General features: G+C 42.6%; 1 long non-coding RNA gene across 1 annotated transcript; it reads right to left on the bottom strand.

Annotated features, from left to right (window-relative positions):
• Nucleotides 1-10,403: 10,403 nt before the first annotated feature.
• LOC115336967 lies at nucleotides 10,404-21,162 on the bottom strand. Its single transcript, XR_003921999.1, has 3 exons — nucleotides 21,121-21,162; nucleotides 12,550-12,608; nucleotides 10,404-11,605 (listed from the first exon to the last, which is right to left on the bottom strand). It is a non-coding gene; the product is annotated as an uncharacterized LOC115336967 (long non-coding RNA).
• Nucleotides 21,163-27,442: the final 6,280 nt, after the last annotated feature.

The raw sequence follows: 27,442 nt of genomic DNA, 5'->3' as shown, positions 1-27,442 counted from the left end.
AGTCTCTTTTAGTCTCTTTTAATCTCATTAATGCATAATGGCAAAGAACTTCATTTAACGTTGACCATGGCAGCCAACCCTGATTCATTATCCCATGGCTGAATACAGCAAGAACTTACAGTTACGGCAATACTCACCGTCTTTGCCTATCAAGCTCGAATTTCACCCTGTTTATATTTGTGGAACAACATAAAACTTATAAAACCCCAGGATTTCATTGTTTTGAAATTTTCAAATAACTGATTGCAGGCATAAATATTGTATATTTGGATTATACTGTTGGGGGGCAATAATGACAAACATTATCTGAGAGAAGGTTACTGTAGTGTGTTTATGTGATATGACAATAGTAGCCCATGAACAGTTACAGTCATCCCACTGCAGATGATACAGGCTACTGTTGTAGAGAACTATGGGTGGAAAAAGAACAGCTATGAGAGGAACTGCCTTTGTTAGTCTAGATTTCAAAACAAGAAGTTCGACAGCTGTACAGACAGTCGGAGAGACTGAAATGCTCCTACCACCTTCTAAAACTTAAATTTTTTGCTACACCTTTCCTCACATAAATGTGTAGCCGAATGTTAAAGTCACATGCACACCACTGAATCAGCCTGTGGAGGTGATAGAATTGTCCTCACAAAATATTCCAGTGTTTTTTGTTCACAGTGAGCAAGATGAGAATTTTTTAACAAGCTTGGAAAAATAATATATCAAGGCTCTCAGGACATTATTGAAAATGTTAACACATGATCTTGTTTTTTCCTTTATTTGAAAGATGACACAAAATTCAACTCCCAATCTAGCATGTCACTATGCACTAAGGAAAATCTTTAAACTAAAATTGCATCTTTAGCAAAACATCAATCTTCTGGAAACATCCGTAAAATCTGAGCAGATTGCCTTCACCTCCACCCCAGTTCAGCTATGTCAGAGAGGAGCAGCAGCCACTGTGGGAAGTACACAGCAATGCAGGGACATTCCCTTTCCTCACTGTGCAGAGGCATAGCTAGGGCCTACATTACCACCACAGCCCTTTAAAAGTTTACCTGAAACTTTTGTATACTTATTTGCTTTCTCAATAAGTCTAGAAAGTAAACTAAGCCTACCTTAGTTCAAACACAATCTCTTCTAAAATGTCTGGGTATTTTCAGGCAATAAGGCACTATGGACATTTATGGAGAAACAAGTTCTCCTTAACAGTAGCTGATCCTACTCACTGACCATTGATGATGATAAAAAACTTCAACCGTCTCCATTTTGTTTGAGATGATGGAGGAAACGGTAATTTGCAGCACCTCTGCAGTTTCAGAGTGGGGCTCTAGCCCTAGGGTAAGTTGGGCTGTCCTTACTCTAGATCTGTGTAAGGCACGCATCAATTTGCCCGCACCGGCATCAGGGATGAGTGAAGCCATCCTCTTGGGGGATGGACAGGTCCACTAGGTCTATTAACTTCACCATTGAGTTGGCAGGAGAAAATGGCACAGCCGATAGAGGGAGGAAGGAAGGACGTGGACAGTTTATCACCAGTTTAGTCAAGACAGGCTTGACAGTAACGTTGGGGACAGAATTATCTATATCCGCATTCTCTTGTGTTCATTCCCTCCTGAGATGTGGTGGAACTATGTCAGTACATGTGCTATAACATATAGGTCTACCCTAGGTAAGTCCAAACAATACATTGCAGTCCAAGATACAGATCAAGGATAGGACTGCAAAAAATCCTGAGTGCTTTAGGCTTACAAATCCTGTAGTAAAATAATATATAAATAAGTAAAATAAAGTGCAGATCCTTATATACTTAAGCAACATACACAAGAGATTTTAGCGGCATGTTGGAGTATTCATCTCAAGTAATCACTGGAGCACAAAGCTGATCCCCGAATCTCCCCTCTGCAAGACAAGCACATGAAGCTGCTGTCTTTAAACCCATAATTTCTTCCCCTTGCCTCCAAGAAAGTGCACACATTCATGTCCTGCAGATAAGGCAAAGCAAATAAGGAGCTAATTTATGGATCCAAACAAGGCTTAATGTGAGGCAGACACTATAGGTTCAGTTTTGCTGAGAACTTAGTCCTGGGTGCACCAGGAAGTTAGGTATGAAGTTTTTAAGTTCAGAAGAAGTTGCACAAAATAATTATACATTAAAACATTAAAAACATATTAACAGAAGACTACTAACATAAGTTGCTGTTCTGTTGAAACTTAGCACTGGAATTTCTCTTTTAAATAAGCATTTTCCAAAAGGTATACTACAATACAATACAAAATAATGCACAGTATGCATTATTTGTTAAAACTGTTCTGATAATGCTTTCATGTGTAAGAAAGGACCAAGAACTTTACCTTGCCTCCACTAAAAGGGAGACATTTAATAACTGCTCTTTTCTATTCTGGTGGAATTAACCCTACAATCAAAATGTCTTAATAGAGGTTACAATCTAAGATAATTGAGGGAAACCACTTGCTCTTTGCACTGGATGCTGAAATAGATAGGTACAGAAACTAGCAACACACTTAACCCAGAGAAGGCTGGGCTTATGTGGTGCTGTACAAGTTCTGGTTCCCGCACCCCTGTGTCTATGGGACTCCCCTCCTTTCCAGATACATTCAGAGTCAATCTCTGTGCCTCACAATGTGACATTAAGGGCAGAGCTGGCTGACCTGCCAGGTTAGTACAAAGCAATCAGAACCTCTCTACCATACTGAGCAGATCCTAGGATCCCAGTTACATTTTTGGTAACATCGGACATTAAGTACTGCCATCTGTGAATTTAGGTGACCTCCTGATTTGAAAGGGAGGTGTCACTTAGCCCTACCTATACCTGAAGTTCTTTATGCTGAAAGCCAGAGGCATTCGAAAGCTGAATGGAGGACGGATACTGGAAAACACGTGTTCTGCACAGCAGGGAAACCCAGGATTTCAAACCTTTCCCCCTGGGCACCTGTCCTCCCCCCGGCGAGGGTGAGGCTCAGCCCCCGCAGGCGGGCGATGCTCGGGGTGCACTTGCGTGGCGTGGGGAGCTCTGCCTCCAGCCTGAGCTGCCGCCGCCCGCGCCCTGCACCCGCCGGACCGTTTGCTCTCTCCCTTGCACATCATTACGCCGGTTTTATGACATGATGTCATTCTTGTCAAAGTGGCCGCTGGATGTCACTGTTTCATCTCCGAGAGACGGCCACACAGACACACGTCACCGGCCCGAAATGAGGGAACTGGGGTCCTTAAGGACAAAAAAAGCCAGAGCTACCCAGCCTGCCCCGGGACAGCTGTTTGGAGCATCCCTTATTGAAAGAACAGGTGATACAGGAGCACCAGGCAGGCCCCCTGCTATAACAGAGGTGACACTGCAGCCCTAAGATTGATGACTGAACCACAGTGAATCTTGGTTGAGATATACTAGCAATTAAGGATCATGAATACCAGCAGGCTGAGGTGGGAAGCCCTCTGAAGTAAATTCTTGGGAGTCTAGATAGACTTTAGACTCTCAGGTGGATAGACCTACCACTACGTAAAGCAAGAGGCTTTGGCGGAAAAAGTGGAGTGCCTGATCTATTTGCATTACCCATGATCATCACAATTTTTCTAACTCCAGGATGAAAGGTATTGCATAAATAGCATAACTACTTATGTGGAAACCACCTTTAATTTGAAACTTAATTATATATGGGAATGGTAATATTATTTTCTACATAGGAAAACATCAGGAAATCTTGAACATGTTTTAATTGTTCAGAATTTTGCTGAACATTGCAGTCTTTAAGGCTGAAATTTTCTGGGCTGATTCCTGGTTGGAGGTAAGTGTAACCAGGGAAACAAATGAAAGTATTGTCCATGCTAAAATCATAATAATAATACTCATATTTGAATTTTACATGCATACACTAACATAAATGAGCAGAAATTTCTTTATTTTAGCAGCTAAAACCCATGGAGATTTCATAGAATCATAGAATATCTCGAGTTGGAAGGGAGCCATAAGGATCATCGAGTCCACACATGGTACACACAAAGAACTGATGAGGACTTATTTACACCGGCAGCACTGGTATATGGTAGGTCATTTTTGGACCACCTATCAAAAGTAGAAACAGGAGGTTTCTCACTCCTGTCCTTTATTAAATTATCTCCCATAACAGAAATCTGCATAGCAGATACACAGGTTTCCAACTTGCTGGTGAATCTTCCTGCTTGCAGGCTGCAGTTGAGCATTGAAAGTTTGGAAGCACTAGACTAAGAGTAGGTCCTACAACCTTGATTTGTTGCTCTGGAGTGTGAGATGTAAAAATTTCACACAATTGTACACCAGTCGAGCCACAAAACCCTCACCAGCAAAGGCCTGCCCTGGCTTTAAACTGGGCCTGGGCACAGAAAGCCTGAAAAGCAAAAGGTTGTCTGTATGAAAAGTCTTTTTCCATCAAGGGACTTTGGGACATTTGTTGAGACAGGGAGCCACAGAAGATGTTTACTGACCATGCACTAGGCAACTGACGTCTATCTTGCACTGTGGCGCACAGTCACACACTGTCCCTGGGGCTTGTTAAATAGAAAACAACATTTTTGAAGAACAACAAGGTGATATGATAATTGTGTCCTTCTCATTCTCTAACTTTTTGGCACCACTCTTTTGTGGGCTATAGGGCTGAGCACTTGCGGTCACTGGAATTCAGTGGGAGCTGTTCTCTGAGCAACTCAGGAGGACTACAAAGACGTCATGAGGTTCTGCAGGGAGAAAATACCAAAACTCCTGAGAAAGCAGACCCTTAATCAGGACTTAAATCTCCCAACAGGCATTTCTCTGCCTGTCCTTCTGCTCCCATAGGAGAAAGTGTGTTTATACTATATTCACCCTTCAGGACCAAGAACCCTTCTTTTTACAATATTCATCCAGGACATAGAAAAAATGGGTACAATCCCTCCTGTTCTGGTTTCAGCTGGGACAGAGTTAACTGTCTTCCTAGTAGCTGGTACGGTGCTATGTTTTGAGGTCAGTATGTGAAGAATGTTGATAACACTGATGTTTTCAGTTGTTGCTCAGTAGTGTTTAGACTAAAGTCAAGGATTTTTCAGCTTCTCATGCCCAGCCAGCGAGAAAGCTGGAGGGGCACAAGAAGTTGGCACAGGACACAGCCAGGGCACCTGACCCAAAGTGCCCAACGGTGTATTCCATACCATGGGACGTCCCATCCAGTATAGGAACTGGGAAGTGGGGGCAGGGAATCGCCGCTCGGGGACTAGCTGGGTGCCAGTCGGCGGGTGGTGAGCAATTGCACTGCGCATCATTTGTACATTCCAATCCTTTCATTATTGCTGTTGTCATTTTATTAGTGTTATCATTATCATTATTAGTTTCTTCTTTTCTGTTCTATTAAACTGTTCTTATCTCAACCCACGGGTTTTGCTTCTTTTCCCGATTTTCTCCCCCATCCCACTGGGTGGGGGGTGAGTGAGTGAGCGGCTGCGTGGTGTTTAGTTCCTGGCTGGGGTTAAACCACAACACCTCCTCTAAGTCAAATTTGTCTAGGTCAAATCCCTCTCTCCCACCTCCCCAGAGAGCAACTAATCACTTTTCCATCTGTGAGTATTCTTGGGCAAACCAGTCTCAGTCAGGAGACTGTCTGAAGCTGTTCATTGAGCCAGAGCGCTCCAAAGTCCAGAGCAAAGCTATGCTAAGGCATTCCCCTGGTGCAGTTTGAAGAGTCTGAGACAGAGAAGAGATTGTAAAATGTGGGAAATCTTTCAAAGTTCAGAGTGCTTTTCATATGCTGTATAATAGAAGGGGACACCAATGACATAACCAGCTGTTTCTCCTGCTCCCTGTTTTATTACACATGTTCTGAGTTGGCCTATTTTAAGCCTCTTGGGCTTGGAAAGCAAAAGAAAAAGGCAGAGGGGGAAAAACCTGTTTAATGATTCCTTAACGGACTTCATATATCAGCCAAGCTCCTGGCTGTTTGGGAAAATCGTGCGTAGAAGGTACTGAGTACGTCTCCCCCAAGAGACTTTGGGAAAACACAGGCATTTATGAACTTTAGGCACCTACTGCATTAGGCAACAGCTAGGCAGATTTATCAATCTAACTTTTGTGCATAGATGTTTCAAATGGTGATGATAGTACATTGTTTTGAAAATCCAGTGCTAAATCTCACTATCCTTCAGTTCCATGTCTGGCAACAGAAGCATTGCACAGGAGAAAGGACTGAAAATCGTGAAGATTAGTATTAAGGATTTTAATCCCCTACTGTGGCAATACCACACCTTCAACCAGTCTATTAATCTGGAATTTGGGAGGGGTCTTCTGCTACTATCTTTCTATTCATATCTGTTTAATGCAGTGCAAAAGCTGAACCACAGGAAAACTTGACTACTGTATCCACCCAAGCAGCTGAGCTATCACAAGACTCCCAATTTTGTTTCTTTCATGGCTCTGAGCAGCACAGGACCACCTGCAATACATCTGCTTCTGCATCCAGAAAAAAAGACGACTACCCAGGACTGCAAAGAAATCCTGGCAATTCCTAGCTGCCAGTCTATTCTTCTGAAACCTTTATAGGCAGACCTAAGTCTAGCTCACTCCATTTTACAGCAGGGAGTTGGATAGCCTAAAAGATATCAGCTCCTCTGCTTCACATTTAGAGGCTTCCTCAAATATAAATTAGTCAAAGCAGAGAACCAACTGTCAAAGCTCTTCTACTCAATACTCTTTCATGTCTTTCTCCTTTTGCAATCAAAATATTAAAAAATAGCAGTAAATGAATGTTCAGGAACATTAAGCAAGCAACACCTGTTGTGCTGCCGTGAACAAGTTCATGTTCCCACTGTGGTGAATAGAACAGCCACAGCTGAATGGAAATGGGAGCAGAACATGTGCATTCACGCCAGGAGTCACTTAGCACTATGGATATACAAATAACAAATAAATTTCACTGAAAGTGGCCACCTGACAGGTACACAGAGATCAAAATCAATCTAATCAAAATCAATCACTACCTAAATAAAACTTTCATAAATAAACTTGTCACAAACAATTGCCTTTACATACAATTGCCTTTACATAGCAAAAGAAACAACAGTATTTGCGCTTTCTGAACAGAGTATCAAAAATGGAAATGGAAGGAGAAACAGATACTTTGAAGACCAAAGTCTCACCTTGGTTAAGCTCAAACTGGTCAACTGTCTGCTCCATTGAAGTAACCAAGTTACTCAAATTGGGCACTTAAGTAACTAGCAGCAAAACTCAGCACAACAAATTAAACCAACCTGACCAGCAGTGCACAGTGTGATCAGTGATGTTGGCTCTCTGTTCCAAATAAAGGAGCATCTAAACTCACATGAGTAAGAGCTGCCTCAAGTTTTTCTTAACAGGATGTATCAACCTTACTTTTCTTATGGCCTTCTACAAAAAACTCATTTCAGCCCACTTCTCATATATGCTGGTGGTTCATAAACCGTGTGGGCTGCAATGATTCATCAGAATTCAGACAGTAGCTACATACAAGGTTTTAACTCCTTTCAATAAGGCAGGCCAACTTAACAGCCCTGAACTTCCGTGTAAAAGCTATTGTTAGAGTATCAGGGCAAAACATTGCCCCAGCTGCCAGCACTACAGTCCCAGTAATGGGGCTGAAAGAAAAGGATTTATAATTATCTTTTATTCCAGTTACAGCTGCACAGTACAGGCATATATTTCTGTTACTGCCATTATTATTGATAGCCACATTTCCAAAGCTAACATCAGTCTCCTAAGGCCCACCTGTGCCCACGAATGATAGCGATTCATAGCTGATGATTAGTCAGAGCTGTAATCAATGAAAAGTTAAGGGTAAAAGTCCCTTTCACTCTCCCTTTCAGTCAGCATTTTCAAGTAATTTCCCCAGCCAAATCTTGGAAATAAAAGAACTAGAACATTTACCTGTTGACACCTGCCAGCCCACTGCTGCCACACATACACAGATGGTACAATAAGCCAAACAGCAACTCATGAGGCCAACATGGATGTGCAGGGTGAACTCTGCTAGCCAGCTGCCACCTTTTCTCCTGGCAGCTTAAGATGACACAGGAGATGAGGGGGTGGAGGGTGTCTGATTAGGCAGCCTTTAGGTGAAATTGCAGCTGTAGCTAAGCACCGTACAACACTAGAATAATTTCAGCTCATTATAGCAATGCTAAGAGCCATAACTATCCACTTAAGACATGTTCCAGCCACCCCGCTCCCAGCAAGGAAAGGTTCAGTCATCCCAGAGTAATGGCTCACTGGCTATGCAGGGAGCAGTGCATGGCACAGAGACACTAAGGTGCTGTAGGGCACAAGAAGACTTTTGTTACAGTAACCCAGGACAGTTCACCTCTCCCATCCGAGTATGTCGAGTCCCAAGCACGTCTTATCTCCTTGTTACAGTAAGCTGGGGCAGTTCACTTCCCCCTCACCTGCACATACCCCGCAGGGGCACCAACGTGAAGGCCAGCTGCAGATCCCAGAATTTGGACAACAGCACCTCCATTACATCAGCAAGTTTGCTAACGAACGTTAACAGGACAGTGTATATGCACGATATGTTAAGCAGTGCAAGTCTTATTATCCACGCCTGCGGTGCTTTCCCTTGAGCTTCACTCCCGAGCAGGTCTCCGCTGCGTCGGGTCCCCATTTGATCAGTGTCGGTGTCCCGGGGCTCCCACTGTTGTAACGCTACGCTTTACCTAAAGCCAAAGCTTTCACTTGCTGAGTATTGTGCCTTGTCCCTGAGGGATCTGCACCCTGCCTTTTGCTCATACCAGGTGCAATTAAGCAAGCTGGGGGGCTTCAACAGGTGAGTCTCTGAGGAGTTCACAGGCCATTTGCTATAAGCTGTATGATCACTGCCATCCTAAATGAGGGCATAACATAAACCACCATTCTCTTTCCATGGGGAAGTGCCTCTGAGAAAAAAAGAGCAGCTTCCAAACCCAAGGCCCAGAGGCAGAAATGCAGATCTGTCACAGAAGGGCTAAGCACTTGCTAAGGAGGATGTTTTAATAAGCACCCTAAACTTGTAGGTATACCCTGAGATTAGAGCTTTTAGCTGTGATTAGAGTCCCATTGCTTCAGTTACCTGTCTTTGGGTCACAGGCAATCTTTGCAGTTCGTTTCTTACCATGCTGTTGATTAAGATACATTCATTTGTTCCAGAGCCACTAACATGAACCACCACTTGTGGTCCACCACAGGGCCTCAGTAAGCAGATTGTCGATTGCCTTTCTTGGCACAGATTTACTTCGATTTTGGTGCACAGAAGGAGCACAGTTGTGTTGAGTGTTTCATAGGCCATTAACAATGTTATAACTGTTGTCATCTGCACCAGTATCTGGTATGGGTATGGCCATGTGAGTTTTTTGAGCTTTGTACCTTTTTCTGTACAGATGGTGGATTATGAACACCAGCTGAAAGGGTCATACCACTCTCAGATCTCACCATTCTTCTCTGCAACTTTCCATTTTCATGTTAGAAAAACATTCTACAGTGCACTCAACCCGGACCTCCTCCCTCTCCCCTAAAACTATTGACATGTTCATGCATTTCCGTGGGCTTCTTACCTGCATTTGTACACACCCTCCCCTCCCAAAAAAACCCAAAATTTAAATAGTGTGATAAAATTGATCCTACAGCTTGAAAACTTTGACTTTATTTTTCTAAAAAAGCAATGGAAAATGGGCAAATAACTAAAACACAGGAAGAGCAATGTCCTACAAGTAAACAAAAAATTCTCAGGTAAGCTTTGCATGATTATAACTTTTGAGGTAATTTTTGGCCAATATTTTTTATTAACACAGTAATTTATTTTTATGAAGTTCACCTCTGTTAGCAAACTGTACATGGACTAGTATTATTTTTTTCAGAATCACTCTCTGTTTGAATGATCTGTCAAATATCTGCAAAATCCTTACTTAGTTTTTGACTATTTGCAAGCAGCTCGTTCTCTCTGACCAGATAATAAAAGAACAGGACATTTTAGATTCTCTGACAAACTTGAGTATATCCAAATCCTTTTCTGGGAAATTAATTCTTGCACGTATGAATTTGAAGCATGTTTTGTAAAAGAATCTGCAACTAGCACTTGAAACTGCTGCTTCAATTAAGGCTTCAGGGAGAATCCACTTCTAACAAAACACACAGGCTTTTAGGTGGCAGGAAAAAGCCAGTCTTCTCCCCACTCAGGTCTAGGAAATCAGAAGTTAATATTTCTACTTCTATTTAATTAGACTGTGACTCAGGATCAGATATTTGAAGCTGTTTAGCACCTAATTCTTCATGGGTAGTTTAACATGAAAATACTCTAAAAGCTGAGCTTTCCTCCTTCAGCCAAATAGTCTTTTTGTAATTGAGTTATTGAGGTTATTCAAAAGGGTCACAGACTCAGCCACAGTAAGTTACTCAAACTGTAAACAGATATTTATTGACATTCTTCAGCTATCTGTCTAGCTCACTATGGGATCACCACAATAAGCCTGTTTTAATACAAGCAGTTCAATGGTTCCTACACAGCCTTCAGGTCTTTCAAAACTGTGAGCAGTATAATGAACACTAGACTTTCTTTCATTGTATTTTGAAGGTATAGGGAACTCTAGTTACAACCTTCAGTTTCTCTGTATTCTACATTAAAAAGCATTACTAAAGTTGCAAAGCCCTAAAAAGTTAACAATCAAAAGGTTATCTATGCATTCCCTTTCTGCACAAAATAGATGTATTTACATATTCAAATACTATTCCCTCTCCCCCCCACCCACCTATAGGATTGGTTTAAATTAATAAGCAGCTATGCTGTTTTCTTATCAGTCCCGACACATCTTTCTCAGACTGCTCTTGAAGATCAACTTGTAATTTCGTTATAACTTTTTCTGTGATAGTCATTGTTAAAATATCAAGTGGTTTTGCATATTTATGAATTAATTTATTTCCACAACAACTTTGACATGATTAAGTGATGATAATCTCAGTTTACAAAAGGGTGTGTAATTGTGGAAGCCCAATTTGAAAAACTTGCCATCCAAACTTCTAGCATATTTTACACTGAATGTTACCCATTTCAGGTATTCTTGGTGGCTTTTTCTACAGCTGTAAACATATATTGCCTTTGCAAATGGCCTCAGGTCAGGTGTCTGGAAAAAGAGGGAGATTTGGTGACTGAAAATTTTAATTGAAATGACTTAACCAAAACCATCAGAGCTTTGCGGCAGAAACAGGGACAGATCCCAGTCCTTCAGAGAAAGACTTCTCCATCAGATTTTCTTTCCTTTTCCTGGAATCCCCTGTCTCATTCATGACCACTGACTGGAAGTTTTCCACAGGGAGGTATTTTGTGACAGAAAATGTCCTTTTAGAAAAATCAAATATTTTTTAGGACATAGAAGAACTACAGAAGCAAAACCAGTCCTTCTTCAACAGCCCACCCAAAACCAGACAATTTTCCTCCCTGTCTGAGCATGCTGACATCTGTCTGCTCAGCTGCCATGGCTGAGATCCGCCCCCTCCAGCCTTCTTCACCTCCTCATGAGCCAGGCAGGGGAAGGGAGGCTTCACAGTCCCCTGCCTAATGGCACCAGGGCTGGAAGGGCCTTGTCATCATCAGTTTGTGCCTGTGGGGAAAGTGTCAAAATTAAACTCAGGCATCCAGGAAGCCAAAATTATATTTCTGTTCCCTGATAACTAAATTATTCTTAAAAAAAAAAAAAAAAAAAAAAAAAAACTAATACCCATTTGAAAAGAAAATTTTCTAAAAAATCCACACCAAAACCCAAATGCATTTTTCCCCACATGAGGGCTTGTTAGATACTACGCAACTTTTTTCTGACTTTGGAAAGAAATGAAATTTGACTCCTGCAGACAAAAGCCTCCTTTGCTGCAACACCTCTTACTCACCCCCAAAGCAATACCACCCTGTGCACAGACTAAGGCAAAATCCTGTGGATGGTATATAAAAATATAATTAAAGACTGCTGAACACACAGACCTCAGGGGTCTAACTGAGGTGATATGGGCACCTCCGGGTGTAGCCTTTCTCAACTTGTGAATGTGCAACTTCGGAAGATTAATACGAATAGTTTGGGACACCTATATTATTTGCATTTTTCTTAAAGGAAGAAAACAAGCCACCCACTCACCCCTGCCAGATATTCCTCTTGTGTAATCATACTGGACCATAGCAGAGATGGAGCTTGCAGCTTTGCAGCTTTGTGCTTGAATTAAAGGAGTGACTGGTGTCACCTCAAGGAGGGGGTGCCAGGCCTTCTCCTTTCACAAGCAGCCACAGACAGGCCACCAGCTCACCACCACCAGTCCCCCCATGGCTGCCCTTGCCCAGCTCCCAGCCCCACCTCTCTCCTCCACTCCACACCGTTCACCCTTGTCCCTACATCCTGCCTCGAGGACATCAAGGAAGTCCGGGCAGCTGCAAGATGGTTCTCTGAGCAGTAGTTCTGTTTCCAAGTCTCAAGCAATTTGCTTCAGTTGCTAGAAAGTGAAGGCTCTCCATGTTGCCAAAAACATGAAAGGGAATATACCTAAAAGGTCTCTTTCTTACCTTTAAGTTTGCATCAGTTACGTTTCACTTCTCTTCAGCTGTACTAATCCTGGCTTACCCTCAGATAAAAAGAGACCAGAATTAGGCCAGTGTTTTAATTTGCGTGATATACAGACTCTAAAAGGAGATCAACAACTCAAAGTCTAGTTTTTGAACAACAGGAATTAATTTCGAAGACTTTCAGTAGCTCCTGAGTGTCTCTCACTGCTGCACTGCTGTGAAAGACCCGCATAAAAGCCAACACACTACTCCGAGGGAAAAGTCAAAGGGAAATTAATCTAGATGCTACACCTAACACAGAAAAGTTAACAAAGCAATGCAGCTGCTGTTGCAGCTGAAAGAACCTTGTCTTTTATCTGCAGCAATATGGAAAACTATGTCAGAAATAAAAATCTGACTTTCAAGTTGATTGTGACCTCTTTCATTTATGACCTGGTTTTAAAATTATAGCCCATCCTGAAAGCATCTGGTCTTATCCATCAGCAGAACTGGGGGCTGCATTCTTCTCTGGTTACTGCTGTACAAAATTATAAACTTCTGTAGGAAGCACCACAGTGGATAGGGAGAAAGTTTAACTCCAGACCTTCTAACCAAGGCATAACCTAGCAAACTCCAAAATCCAAATGGCCACAGTGGACAACAACCCATTGGACTGAGTCACCTTTGCCTCACTGCTGATGCAGACTCCCAGCCGTGACCAACAATCAGAAGAGAGGAACATACGTTGTGGATATAACTGCACAGACATGACTGCCATCCTCTCCTCTAGGGAATGCATTTGTTCGCTATTTCTCCAGTCAGCCTCCCTCATATGCTGCTTTTCATGCCTGGGAATGACTCCCAAGGGTTCTCATTACTCTACCAGAAGTCCTTTAAAGTCCTGTGCAAGGCTCAATGCCTGCAGAAAACTCATCTGGTCAGGTTGCTGATGGGGTGGTCTGGTGCTGTCAAGTTGCTTCCTTCTTGTCTGCCTGTTTCCTACGCTCCCTTATAACATAGGCTTGTAAAATCCAAGTCATTTCTTAGCCGGTACCCACACAGCAGCCGCCACAGTGAGGTCCTTCTCCTTACCTTGGGCTCCTCGCCTCTGTGCTGACACAAGCACAGAGTAGCTACAGCATCACTGCTTCACCCAGAGAGGTGGCTGTGAGCAGCAAGAGCCTGGGATGCAGCTGCGTCTCTCCCCCAAGAGGACTCTGCAGGCAGCGCAAGCCCATGCAGTGTTTATTACCCACAATTGGGGCAAATGACCTGGTATCTTATTTTTGTCTTCGTGTGGTATCTGAAATTGACAGGGATTCCTCTTGTCCCTGTTTGTCAGCTCTCAGAGGAGTTTAGTACAAACGATCCAGTTCAAGCGGTACTGGAGAAAGCTGGGAGTTTAAAACAGCGGCTTTGGCAGCAACACAAAAAAGAATACCCAAATGTATCAAAGTTAGGCATAAATCCATTAAGCATCCTGTTCTTTTTCAAGCGTACTTTGTCACTTGCTCTGTTTACTGAGTATATCTGGTTCATAAAAGAGCTTTGTCTATTGTAGGGCATGACTATTACAGAGGTCTTAATGACTCTTCTTTGTTGTTGGAAAAAAACACAGAATTTGTTTCATTTTGAGGGACAAGCATCCTCTTATCTGCAACTGCAAATGATTATAAAGTTATTGGACTGCACTACATAGCAGGAGAGAGAAAAAAAATGGCCAGTTAGTCTTCTGCCTTCCATTCACAGCTTTTGTGAGGCTGCCATAAAAATGTCCTCAAAAAACGTGGTGGTACCTTCCACCTAGTCTCACTGTAAGGGAATGATACAAATCTAGTAGCCAGACTTGTAAACTATTACTACTTTAACATCTGGCTTGGCCAAACTAATTCTAAAACATATTAAAACTTCTCCTGTGTGATCTATAGCCAAAAGAGATTTTGTTAAAAAAAAAATATAGTTCCAGGTGATTGGAACATGATTTTTTACATATATGACTTTGCTAAATAAGTCAGATTGTAATCACCCATAGTCAAACATCTCTAGTTCAAAGTTCACACAATGCTACAGATACACGGCAGTGCTTGTAAAAATTCATAAGCTGACTAACTCATGGCCAGAGATTTCAAAACCAGGCATCTACATTCACATTCAGACATTTGAGCGAGTTCCCTGATTTCCAACACCTGCTGCACCACCACCACTAGCAGCTCCTACTGGTTCTGCTGCAGCCTCTTCTCAGGATGAAGAACTCCTTGCAAGAAAATTCTGCCTTGCCAGACTTGTTAAGTCTGGTTTCACATACATTTCACAGAATATACGTTATATATTCAACAAATCTGGCAGAGATTAGAAGTGCCCCTATAGTCATATCCAGGAGTTCAAAAAAAACAATGATAAATGTATTCAGATGAAAACACTTGTATCAGAAAATCTGCCAAGAAAATGTTACTTAATAGGGGGTTTTAGAGTACAGTTTGAACTTTTCAGGCCATCAGTGATAGCAAGAGAAGCCTACTTAGATGTTTCATCACAAAATTCTATGCTAATGTAACTTTTAAATACAAATACAACCATTCTAAAACAGGGGTTACAAGCTCTGATGCTTAGTAGTACTGATTTGTCACTGTAAACATACATAACAGTTTGAAAATCAATAAATGTATGAGTCAAGAAATTCAACACAAAAGTTCAGAAAAACAGCCTTTGCTCTGATACATACTCTGCTACCTTCATCACTGAGTACACAAGTATCCCTAAAATACTCATGTATTCTCAAATCACAGATTACATTCCCAATATGAGTCATATCTTCTGCATGTGAAAAAGCTACCCAAAAGTAGGCCCACCTCCAACTCGTCTCCTTTTAAACAAGCAAAAATCAAAGTACTCTTTCTTGGCAACCAGATCTGTCAGGAGGTGACTGTCCTCAGCCTCTAGTGACTTCCCCATCTTACCAGAAACTTCCATAGCCATTCCCACATATAGTCACAGGTCTGCAAAACCCATCCACAACACACCGTTGTAATACATCCTAAGATGGGATCTGGTTGCCTTCCCACTCCAGACTAGAAAGATGTTTTGTTTAATTTATTTACCCTTTTCAATGAGCTCCTACCACTTCCATCCAAGTAAATGAAAGCTGTTGAACCAGAGAGAGGAAGAAATCAAATTTCATCAAACTGCCAAACTCAAAGCCAGCCTCACAGATTTCTGAACTGGATCCCAAACCAGACATGCATTTTCTGTTAGTAGCTAGCAACATCCCACAAAAGTGGGTATTCTTTCAGCATTTTGAGCTTAAAGGTTCAAATAACACAAGTACAACCTTCGATCTCAAATCTTAGAAAACCAGTCCACAAGCTTGGAGTGCAGTAGAATCCAGGTTCCCTCTGGAAGGTCTAACCTTTAGCTTCTAACAGAGGCACTAAACCCAGTTCCAAATGTATTTGGGGATCAGAACTTGAACCCTACTTTTGTTTCTGTTCTCCAACTGTAACTTGGCCATGGGTACATTTGTGCATCATGCTTGCTCGGAGTGAAATGCTGTAATGCTGCTCAGCCTCCTGATGCAAGTGTGCTACTTATTCAAATGACGGATCACAAAAGAAGTTTGTCTGTCTTCTGGAAAAAAAGGAGAAGACTTCAGCCAGACCTATATGCTGTCATTAAGGCTAAAGATCTTATGCTAAAGCTAAGGCCTAGGGATGACTGTAGGGAATGGATGCAAAAGCTGGAACAGTTCTGAATAAGCAACAGTAATGAGGATTAGTGAACCATTCTGACAGGCTAATTACATCAGAAGCTTTCATAAAGTCATCAACTATAGCCTCTCAAAAAACACATAGAGAGAGAGATGCAGCTCTTCTACACCTATATATAGAATATGTGTGTGCACATATATGTATGTGTATATGCATATATATTTAACATCTTACTACACTTTTTGTGGTTCCAATGCATACATTCCCTGTTACAGAAATAAAATTTCTTACTGTCATGTCTTCGGGGAACTTGTTTCTTTGGTTCTTCCACACAAAACTCAAGGTGGAGGGGAAAGAGCTGTAGATAGCTATCAATGCCTCACTTGTCCCTACAGCAGACAAGGTTTCAAAGGAGGGAAAAGCCAGGAGAAGGGGTGGAGAACACTATTATTGATGAAAGTGCTGGACCCCCACCAGGAAGGAGGCAGGAGATCACAGACCAGACCTATGCTGGGGGAGGAAGGACACAGCGCTCTCATCTTCAGGTTGCATCAAAGGAGACCGCACTGTGCACTCCTCTAGCATTTCCAGCATCTGAGTTCACCCTGACCACAATGCCTCTGTCTGGGGACTGCTGACAATATACAGCTGCTTCCTCCCCAGACTCAGATGAAAGCCTCACTTCTGAAACAGAAAAGAATTATGACCTTTTCATTATTTTACATCTGTGGACCTGCAGATAGAAACAGGAGGCAAGATCAGGCATTGATCATCTACCCTTTTCTGCAAATCTCACTCCTGTCTGGTTATTTTTTATTAATGCTGTAATACATGGAAGGCAGCATCGCCCTCTCCCTCCCTCACTGATCTGGAGAGCATCAGTTGTCATCATGAGATGACTAACTCGCAAGTCATTGCCTACCCTGTGAGCTCTACCTCCAACAGGGCAGAGAGCAATGCAACCACTGAAGAGGTGCTCAGCCCACCCAGCTGGAGGCCCTGCCACTGGAAAAACAGCTTGTTGTAAGCCATCATTATCAACTGAGCTGATAACTCCCTCTGCCTCGTACAGTAACCTTAGTCCATGGTAGACACTGGGGCTATTCTCTTTTTGTGCCAACTTAGTAATGCACAGTCCCAAAGACAACTGAAAATGGAGAAAATAAAGTTGTGTGCAACTTCCAGCGTGGAAGGGAACTTTACAAAATTGCTGGAAATAGTTACACCATTTCCCATTATTGCCCAATAAAGTGGTACTGAAAGAAAATCATTCAGAATGAGATCTTCCACACTGCTGCATGCAGCAAGCCCAGAGCTATTGGAGACCTACAATCTACTCCCATAGGTGCACAAAGAAAATGGCAAACTGCTAGAAAGGATTATTCTAAAAAATTTGAGACTTCTGCTGCCCATGGAAAAAAATTCACTTGGAGAAGGAACATTTTCTTTGTAAGATCCAGGTGCCACATCACCCTAACAAATAAGACTAAGTCCTCTGAATTTGAACAGGTATCAGTTGGAGTAATTAGGGATTAAATTAGTTTGTGGTGTAGCCAGTGGTCAGGCCAAAGCAAAATTATTGTGACAAATGATTCTCTGAAGAACATTAGATCTTTGCAGGGTTTGTGGAAATTGAGATTCTAAGGGGAAAGCATTAGTGTGTTGGTAAAACTGAGCCTGTACAGTTATATGTGCACAGAAGAACATGAAGGCAGAGCAGAGGAGTAAAGAAATGTGCCATCTCCTCGCACAGATGTGAAAGCAATCTCTCTGATGAAAAAAAAAAAAAAAAGCTTATTGCAAATGGCAGGAATACCATGAACCTAATAAAACAACTGTTTTGCAAGGGCATAACCCTATTTTCAAAAACAACAAAGAAGCACACAAAATAAATAAAAATGTAAATAAATCCCAAAATAGAGTTACATATATGTAGCTAGAGGGCAAGTCATGAAGTAAAAACATGTCATTCCTAATGATACAAAAAGAGAATTCTGTGTCAGAGTAAAAGCTGAATTTCTGGAGAGCGGTGGCTCCAAACACAACATTACTACAGTCATGATCTAGACGGACACACATCACGTAATTTTAGAATGGAAATCCCAGCTTGTTTCACATAGTGGTGTAAAAAGCTGCAAAACCCCCTAAACTCTTAAGTCTTTGTGCCAAGTCTGCAGCTCTGTTACCACACACTGCCCTGCTCTGCAATGCATGGAGAACGAGGAAGCTTTCATAAAAGCCAGGAAGCTGTGTTAGGAGCCAGGCAAGTAAGATTAATTAGCAAACACTGAAAAGACAGGTGTGTCTTAAACCATGCCTTTTTGTCCAGGGCTTAGATTCAACACTGCTTAGTACTAGAAACCCAAATTTATGGCCTGCAGGCCATTGTGTCTCATCAAAGAGCCTTATCCAGCCCACAGAGTCATTCCAAGTAGGAATGCATGCATAAGATAGGAAAAAAGGCTGTCCCACCTCTGTTCACCATACCTCTAGCTCCTCTCTACCCCACACCCTGTGGTCTGTGGGCTCAGTCAGATTACTGACCCAATCCAGCAGAATAACAACCCAGAGAAGACCAGTTTTCAGAAAGGCCAACTCCCTGGTCCAAATCAGCTGCACAGATGCTAGAGCAGGAGTTGGTGCACATTCAGAGGAGGGAGAACAAGGCTGTTGTTTTTTTGGAATGTCCAGGACGCAGTTCAGGTTCAAGTGACCACTGGCACAAAAAGCCCAAACGACTTCCTGGAGCACTGTACTTCTGGAGTACCTGCAGACTTGACCTATCCGCCTCCCCATGAAATTACCATGCTCTGCTGCTCAGTGTATGGTAACTGTCCGTAATCCTGGCCCACAGCCTACAAAAAGTAGCTTACTCCTTTTTCATAGAAAGGAAGCGACTTTGGATTGCTTTTGGATGGGTCTTACATAGCTATGGCACAGCAGCCTTGCAAAGCATGTGGAAAGAGGACGAAAGTAGCTCTCAATGGCGGTGGATAAGATAAAGCACACAAGGCTGTGAAACAGGCATATCAACTGCTAAGAAGCAGGGGCCAGTGCAGTGCTAGCTGCCAAAAGGCTGGGCAGCTACGAGATAAAGGACAAAAAACAGAGGGAGAAGAGTACCAATGGGACATGGGACAAGGACAAGGGGTATCTTGTGGTGGAAAGAGAACAAGGAAAACAGATGTGTCCCAACAAGGGACTGGACTGGAAGTCCCCTTCTCTAGCAGGCGAGGAACACGTGAGGCAGGGCCAGCATGCACCCCCACCCATGCATAGCCCTGTGGCCTGTAACAAGGCTACACAGCCCCCAGCGTCTTAACCCACCCCGGTGTCCCTCCTCTCTGCCTAACCTCCTCCCAATCCATGGGGTACTTCAGCTCCCAGTGCACTGCTGGGGACCAGATGGCAAAGGGCACAAATCAGACCAAAAGGGTGCTGCATGTCCACCCCCTTCTGGACCAAGGCCTGGAGCAAGTGCTACCTGAGAGGTTGCTCTTGCACTGTCTGCATGCATCTGCCAGGAGGCAACCTGCACAGTTTTTAAAGGGGGCATGGTATAACCTTCCTCATGGAAAGTGCTCTTGCACTGTCTGCATGCATCTGCCAGGAGGCAACCTGCACAGTTTTTAAAGGGGGCATGGTATAACCTTCCTCATGGAAGGGAATGAACTCCAGAGTGAGAGTGGTGGAGGTTTTCTGCACATTTTCACATTTGAGAAGCAAGAGTCTTATCTTATATTCGGGACAATACAGTAGTAAAACAAGGGAGAAAAGGTTCTTGCTCACTGGAGTTGAACCACAGACTACAAGAGGGTGCAACATTTAGCTATTGAACAGGCTGCAAAACATATTCTTGAAGGATTTGATGAGGTGCTTAATGGACTGAACACACCAAGGATATAACACATCATAGTGATATAAATCCTAGTTTGCTACCTAAAAAATACATGCAGATGGCATCCAGTCAGCACTGAGAAATAAATTAGAAGTCAATTAAACTGGACTGGGTGGTGAGATTAGCTACTGTGAAGAATACAAAGACATTGAGGGAGTGGGTTAACCCTATCATCTCCATAATGAAACAAAATTAGAGAGGCAGGAAGTCTTTCAAAAGCTGTGAACGTGTGAGGTTTGCGTGAAATATAGGAAATTATACAAAAGAGCTACCAAAATCTGCAGATTCCTGATCCATTTTGATCCAAGATTGGCACAGAACTGATTGCACTGAACAAGGAAAACACCTAAGTGTGCTGCTAATCCAGACGCTTCTTTTAACGAAGCTTTTACAGAGAGAACCCATAGTAATGCAGTGCCAAAGAATGTGCCAGTGATGCCAAGGCACCTGTGTTCCCAAGCCTGCTGACGTGTTTACCTGCTGCAGGCTGAAACTGCTTGATCTGTTCCTCAACGCCTTTCACAGGGTGTTTTGGTCCTGACAGCCCCACAATGCCTTGCCTGAGAACTGCAGCACAGTGGCACAAAACTTCTGAGAGCCACCAGCTTCGAAGACATACTCTTAAAAAAAAAAAAAAAAAAAAAAGCTGGTGGGGTGAGGTGTTCGTCAAACCTTTGGCCTTTTCTTTCTCAGGTGGGGTCAGCGGCACTTTTAGTTTCCTTTGGGAAAGGAACTGAAGCGTAACGTTCAGGGTGGGGGGGAAAGTAAAGGAACAGTACTTGTTTAACAATGGCAGGCAAAGAAACAACAGTGCCATAAATCTATTTCTGTAAAGCAGGTTTGCAGTGTCTTTTTCTCCATCTTTCTCAAAGTATGTTTGTTTAGGGATGCTGACCGCCTTGCAGTTTTTTGTTTGCCCCCCCCTTTTTTTTCAACCCCCAAAACCCAACCAACAACCCCAACCCAACCCGCCCCACCCTAAGCACTTACGATGAAGCGAACCCTTTGGGAGCTTCCTTTCCTCCACCCCTCCCGCTTTTCTTACGCTCCGTCTCTCTCCCCGCCCCCCGGGCTGTATCTGCGCGCTCCCCGGAGCAAGCCGGGCTGGGGAAGTTCAGTCCCAGTTCAGGGGCGGGCTGGGGAACATACTGTACTCGGCACGGCAGTCAGGGAGGCTGTAAAACACCCTCAGCAACGTGATCGTAGCAGCGGCGGCAGGGAGCGGGGAGGGCGGCAGCGTCCGAGCTGCCCGCAGCGCGCCCGGCGTGGGGCCGCTCCCGCGTCCCGCGTCCCGCGCACAGGCGTCCCCCAGCTCCGCCGAGCCTCCCTCTTCCCCACCTACGGTGTGAACACCGAGACTTCCCCCCCCCCCTCACTTTAAAACGGGGGGGTGGGGGGGTGTCCTTTCCTTCTCCACCCCCACCCCCCCAGCCGAGTTTAATTATAGCAAAAGTTATTTCGAAGGAAACGATACTGCCCTTCCCGCTTCCCCGTTCCCTCCAGGCCAGGGACTGGAGAAAGTGGTTTTGGGTGTCACCAGCAGCTGAACTCAGGGACCGCAGCCTGGATCCATCACTGTCTTCGCACCCCCCAACCCCCCCTGCACAGAGCTGCGGGTTTCGCTGGAGCCAGCCAAGCCCTGCTATGTCTTTCATGGGGCAAGGGCCCATGTGTGTTGTCAGGCCTCCTCCCCACGATGCAAAGCGTGGCCTGCTGATCTCGCAACCCGTTAGCTATTTAAAAGGATCAATAATGGGAAAGTATACATTTTGGGCTGGATTTGCCAAGAGGCGGCTGCCATGGGAGTAGTAAAGGAGGGTATTGATTGAAGGGATGTTTTCAGCTATGTGTGGATGTCCTCTGCCGACCTGTATATGTAAATTACAGTGATTCATTACTTCAGCAGTCACTGGATCTTGTTATGCTTTAAATATAGAAAAGTGAGACTTGTACTATATTCTCTTCATCTAATCTGGCTTTTTTTCCTGTTTCTGAAGAAATGCAGAGAACTGCAAAAGCCACAAGCCTTCCACATATATAAGAGCACTGAGGCTTATTCTTGCATTATAACCTGTAATGAAGCCTGGGTACGAAAAAAGTATGAGTTCTTACAAAAAAAAAAAAACTCAACACTAACAAACCCCAACTATTCTCTTCTGACGGTTGGTTCCTAGTGTAAGGGAATGTCAACAAAATGAAAGCAAAGGTCACCAGAGTGAAGGCTGAGAGGGAGGAAAGGCCATGAAGCAGGAATGCTGCTTGTCTATAATAATGGAGATAATAATTGGAGGCTAAAGGTGCCTGATAGGGGAAGGCAGGCAGGAATCGGGAGTCTGCAGAGACGCCGCCCAGGCCACTGTGTCATGGGGATCCCTGTACAGAAGCAGGCTCAGGCAATGTGCGGTACCACGCTGCAGGCTGGCAGCTGCAGGGCACAGGGACACTTTCCAAGGTGTGTGTTGAAAAGTTTGTGGTACTTACTGTGTTTTCAATCTTACAGTGCCTGCATGTAAGCAGCTTCCTTGTTGGCTAGTAAATGGAGCATGCTGGCAGACAAAGTTATCTCCAGCTTTACCTTAGACTTACCAGAGTCATTGGCAGGTTAAAAAAAAAGCAAACATTACTCATTCCTAGTATTTCCTTCTCTAACAAAAATACATCTCTGGCCCAAACACGTTATTTCTTCATTCCTCTCCTCCAGGACTCAACTTCTGGCTCGTTGGTGCATAAGCTTCAGAAAGGGTGGAGAGAAACTTTGAAATGAATCATGAAATTTACAGCCAAAAGAAAATACACAAAGTCCAACTGCATAGCTCAAATGTTGGCTTTCTCGTTGAGTGAACAGGCCTTGGCCATTGTTACCATTTTATTGTACGTGCATTATTTTTACATTGTGCTGTTTTTATAACTGCAGTGCTGGAAGCTGAAAACAACTGGATTCCCACAGAGTCAGATAGGAGATTGCAAGGAAACTGAGAGTTTACTACTTTCTACAAAACTGTGCAGAATTTTTGTATAACCTCCAGTACACGTTCCTTCCATTTTTTTGTATGTTTGTTCCATGTTTCATCTGACATCATCATTTATTTTAAACTGTCACCCTTTTTCCCCCTCACTGACTGTCATCTGTCTCCACCAATTTCTGCAAATATACAAAAAGACTTTGATCATTTTAAGATGGAAAAATATTCCTCCTCAACTCATCCATGCTTCCCTCCTTAACTGAATGGATTAAAGTCTCTATGCATATTGCCAATGCATTAGTATCCAATTATTTGTAATTAATCTCTGGGTGTAACTATGTTTTTATTTCAGCTTCAAAGGAATGATTTCACAAGGCTTTTTTCTGTATCTTTTATTTTTCGTAGTTAATATGCTGCCCCAATTCTACAGGCAGTGGTGAAATGCAAAGAGGGTTTTCTAAACATTTATGTATTGGCAAAAAAATGCAGTGAACACGAAAGACAAGCACCTACTTTTAAAATGCTTTCAGTTGTTGCTTTCACATAAGATAAATTTAGAGATTGATACCTACCATACTACAGCAAACCTTCTACATCACATATGTGTGCGCACACAACACACACACACAGACACATATTTTCCTTGAACATGCATGGTGACTAGAATAGCTTTTGCAGTGCTGCAAACAGAAAACAAATTTATGGCCTATGGAAGATCAACAAGGTCTCTTTATCCACATTCTTTTTTCAACCAGAAGTATCACTATTTAAAACTTAACAGGAAGCAGCCTATACCTCTCAGGGAGGATTTTGTGAGACTCTGCATTTCATCAGTTTCATCTTCTAATTCTGGCTTTTAATTCCAATGGTTCCCAAAACATTTGATATGCTACATGCTGTACTGTTGTTTCCTTAAATCCTAATGCTGATCTTTGAAGGCACAGGCAAAGCTGTTGCGTAATTAGCACTCACCCTGAAATGCAGCTGAAAGAATTTGCCAGGCTAGAAACTGCAAGGTGCTAATATATATGTGTAGCTAAACAATGCTATTACAAAGGGGAAAGGCGATGATAGCACAGCATAGTAAATGAAAGGGAATGTAAGAGGCTGAATCACAGAGAATGCTGAAAGTGGGCAAGGGTGTTTGAACTTGTTATGGCTTGAAACAGCAGATTGGTGGAGAAACTCAAGAGCGAACTGAATTGTTCAGAAGTATGCTTGCACTATCATGTGTTGAATGGACCAGGGCTGGAGAAAAGGGGCAAGAAAGGAGAAAAATGTGGTGGTTGCCCACAAAGCAACATTAGGACTTGTGTCAAAGCATTAGCAATAAAAGCAAATGTTGAGATTGGAGAATGCCCATTCCTTTCCTCTAAGAGGTGAGGCCAAACATTTCAACTTGCCTTTCATCCAGCAAAAGAGAACAGGAAGAATACCTTCTTCTCAAGCATCTTAACTTATCTGTGTCATTTCCAGTCTTCCATCCATAACGCTTTGTTTAAACAGTTTATTCTTGAAGAGTTTCCTTTCCTGATGGTGGGGTGTAATCCTCCATTTTCCCTATGACATGACTGAGCTCGCAGACACGAGATCTCTTCTCTTGGCAGTCTGTTACTATAGAGACAAAGTAAAAGAAGCACATACATCTATCATGTCACAGTGCTACAGAACACCCCCTGGTGCCAAGAGCAGAACAAAGGAAAGAGTATATAGCTGGTGTTCTCCCCAGCATAGATATATGTGGTTATAACAGGTACTCCAAAACAAGAATATCCTTTATCAATCTGCATTTCCAATGGGACTAGGGGCAGCCACAATGGTGAAGGGGGAGGCTGTGCAATGGTACAGCCTTTAAAGATGGAAATCAGTCACAGTCTAAATGGTGGGGAGGACTGTATAGATGCACAGGTACTGTTTGGTAGCGCAAGAACGTGCTCTGTACTACTTGGTGCTAATAAGGGGGTCGAGTTAGGTTTAAAGTCCCCTTAAAACCATAGCTTGGCTGATTCTTTCTCTCATGATATCCATGCTGAGCTAATAAGGTATTAATAAGCAGTTTGCTGAGATCCTTTAGCCTTCTCTATCAGTAAATCTGCCTTGTCACCCACTATTTTTTTTTTTCCCTATTATGAACTAATGCTTTCTCAGAACAACTATGGCTCTTCCTCTTGGAATACGAATGCTGAAGAATAAGTCTTGAGCAATTGATGTTAAGTTATTATGATCTTTTTTTACTTTAATGTTCATACTGCAGACAGGAAGGACATATCTGACAAGCTTCCCACAATGGGGTCAGTAAGCATATCCAAATACTAATCCACTCTGATATTGTCAGGGGCAATGACTTATTACAGGGTGAACCTGCTACCTCTCAGCAAATCCACAGCCCTTGGTGGCACTGAGTGGTAGAAGAAAGTCTGTCTTGATTTCTCTGTGAATGACTGAACAGCCCCAAGTGATCCACGTTTTTGTATTAAATCAGAACAAGGGTCAACAGGCTTCTCTCTCCCAGCACCATAGAGTAAAAGGTCTAAATATGAGGGCACAGGGAAATAAAGTGTCCATCTTAGTGTCAGCTCAGATTAAGAGAGAATGATAGACCACAGTTTAGCTACCCACATAAAATTAAATTCACTGCAACTTGCACTTCTTATATCCTAGTAAGAAATTATAAAAAGACCAATTACACTAAAAGAATATGATGTAGAGTACAACGCATGCTCAGAGACATATTTCAGTTTGCCTTCTCGTCTATGTTTATTTATTTTTGTGCACAGGGAGATACCCTGGCCTAGACACTACTCTTGCTCAGCAATTGCCTCGATCCTTAAAAGCTGTAGGAATTTGTTCAGCCACATGCTAAAAACATGGTAGGAGTTAGCTTTGATTTCTTCTCCTTTGTTTAGGGAGATTCATTCTTAGCATGTGCCTGCCACGGGAGTAAAAGTAAGCACATGAATGCTGCCACAGCAGCTACAAACTCCCCTTGCTGTTTTGCAGTGACTGTGCCAGAACAGTTTGCAGTCAAAGCTTTACGAATAGTGGAGTATGGAGGCATGCACACATACACACACATGTGTGCTTGTATGTGTATATCTGTGTACACATGCAGGTCAGAAATACTAAGCTGTTTTTAACCCTCCTGTTAGCACCACCTCATCACATACAGTCCCAACCATGTAAATGCATGGCATTCCCACTTCCTCACCTTTCCTGCTACAGACTGGGGCTGCATCTGCCCCAACAGAAAGAAAATGACAATTACCAGTCTTCTTCCTGTATATTATAAAGCACGCAGAGAAATAGTATGTATACTCTTCTTTTTTTTTTTTTTTTACTTTTTTTTTAGTAGGTATTGTGAAGACAGTCATCTGGAATATTCACACAAATCAAGTTCCTTTTGTAGTTTACACACAAGCCCAATTGCTTGGGATTTGTCTAACTGGCTAGATTCCATAACCTTGCAATATTTCCCAGCCATCATGTCAAAAGGTTTTCCTCCATAAGATGCCACAGCTGCGTTGTGCATATGGACATAAGTCAGGCACAAGTTCAAAATCCATCAAAATTAAGATTTACTGAAGGAATAAGATATTTAGTCATATAGAAGAAAAAAAATTAAATCATTTAATTGAGAAGTGAAATAGAATTATTTGAATATAGGAAACAGCTCTAAATCTTCTGATGAGGCACACTAGATTCGGTCTGTTTGGACATACAGGAAGCTTGCTAGCTACACTGCCTGCAGATACCCAGGCTGTTACCAATAAAACATGAGATCAGTCATTTCGGTTGGGAGATGGTAGTGAGAGGAGTACCTTGTAATTAAGCTTTTTTTTTTTCCTCTTAGGTTTCTGCAACATATATGCCAAACACAGCACTTCCTGCACAACTGAAAGCAAAACGGGTTAAGAGTATGTGAGATTTTTAGGCTCTCTGCCACATATTAAAAACAAACTCTACAGACATACAGTTATGTGAAAAGTTTATGTATTTTACAAACATAGTAACCATACACAAATAGCCAAAATATTTGGTGGCTTAGGTCTCAGGTCACAACCACTTTATCTCACTTATTTATAATATAATAAATCCTATTGTTTATCATTTCCAGTCCTGTTGAGTAAGCAGCAATAGAGAACAGGGTTTCTGTTCATCAGCCAACATCCACACATGAAGTGTGGATGAAACAAAGATAAAGTGCTAATTAGTTTTTATTTTCTTTTTCAAATATAAATACTTTGCTAGAGAAGAGCAACGCTTTCGAACAGTTGTAACACTTACTTGTTTCACAGTAACAAATGCCAGTTTATAGACCTTGCTGTCGGCACAAAGCTTCGTGCATATCA

The sequence above is a fragment of the Aquila chrysaetos genome, chromosome Z (assembly GCF_900496995.4).
Source record: "Aquila chrysaetos chrysaetos chromosome Z, bAquChr1.4, whole genome shotgun sequence".
Lineage (NCBI taxonomy): Eukaryota > Metazoa > Chordata > Aves > Accipitriformes > Accipitridae > Aquila > Aquila chrysaetos.
Note: the sequence above shows the minus strand (reverse complement) of the source record. Positions and strands in the feature narration are given on the sequence as shown.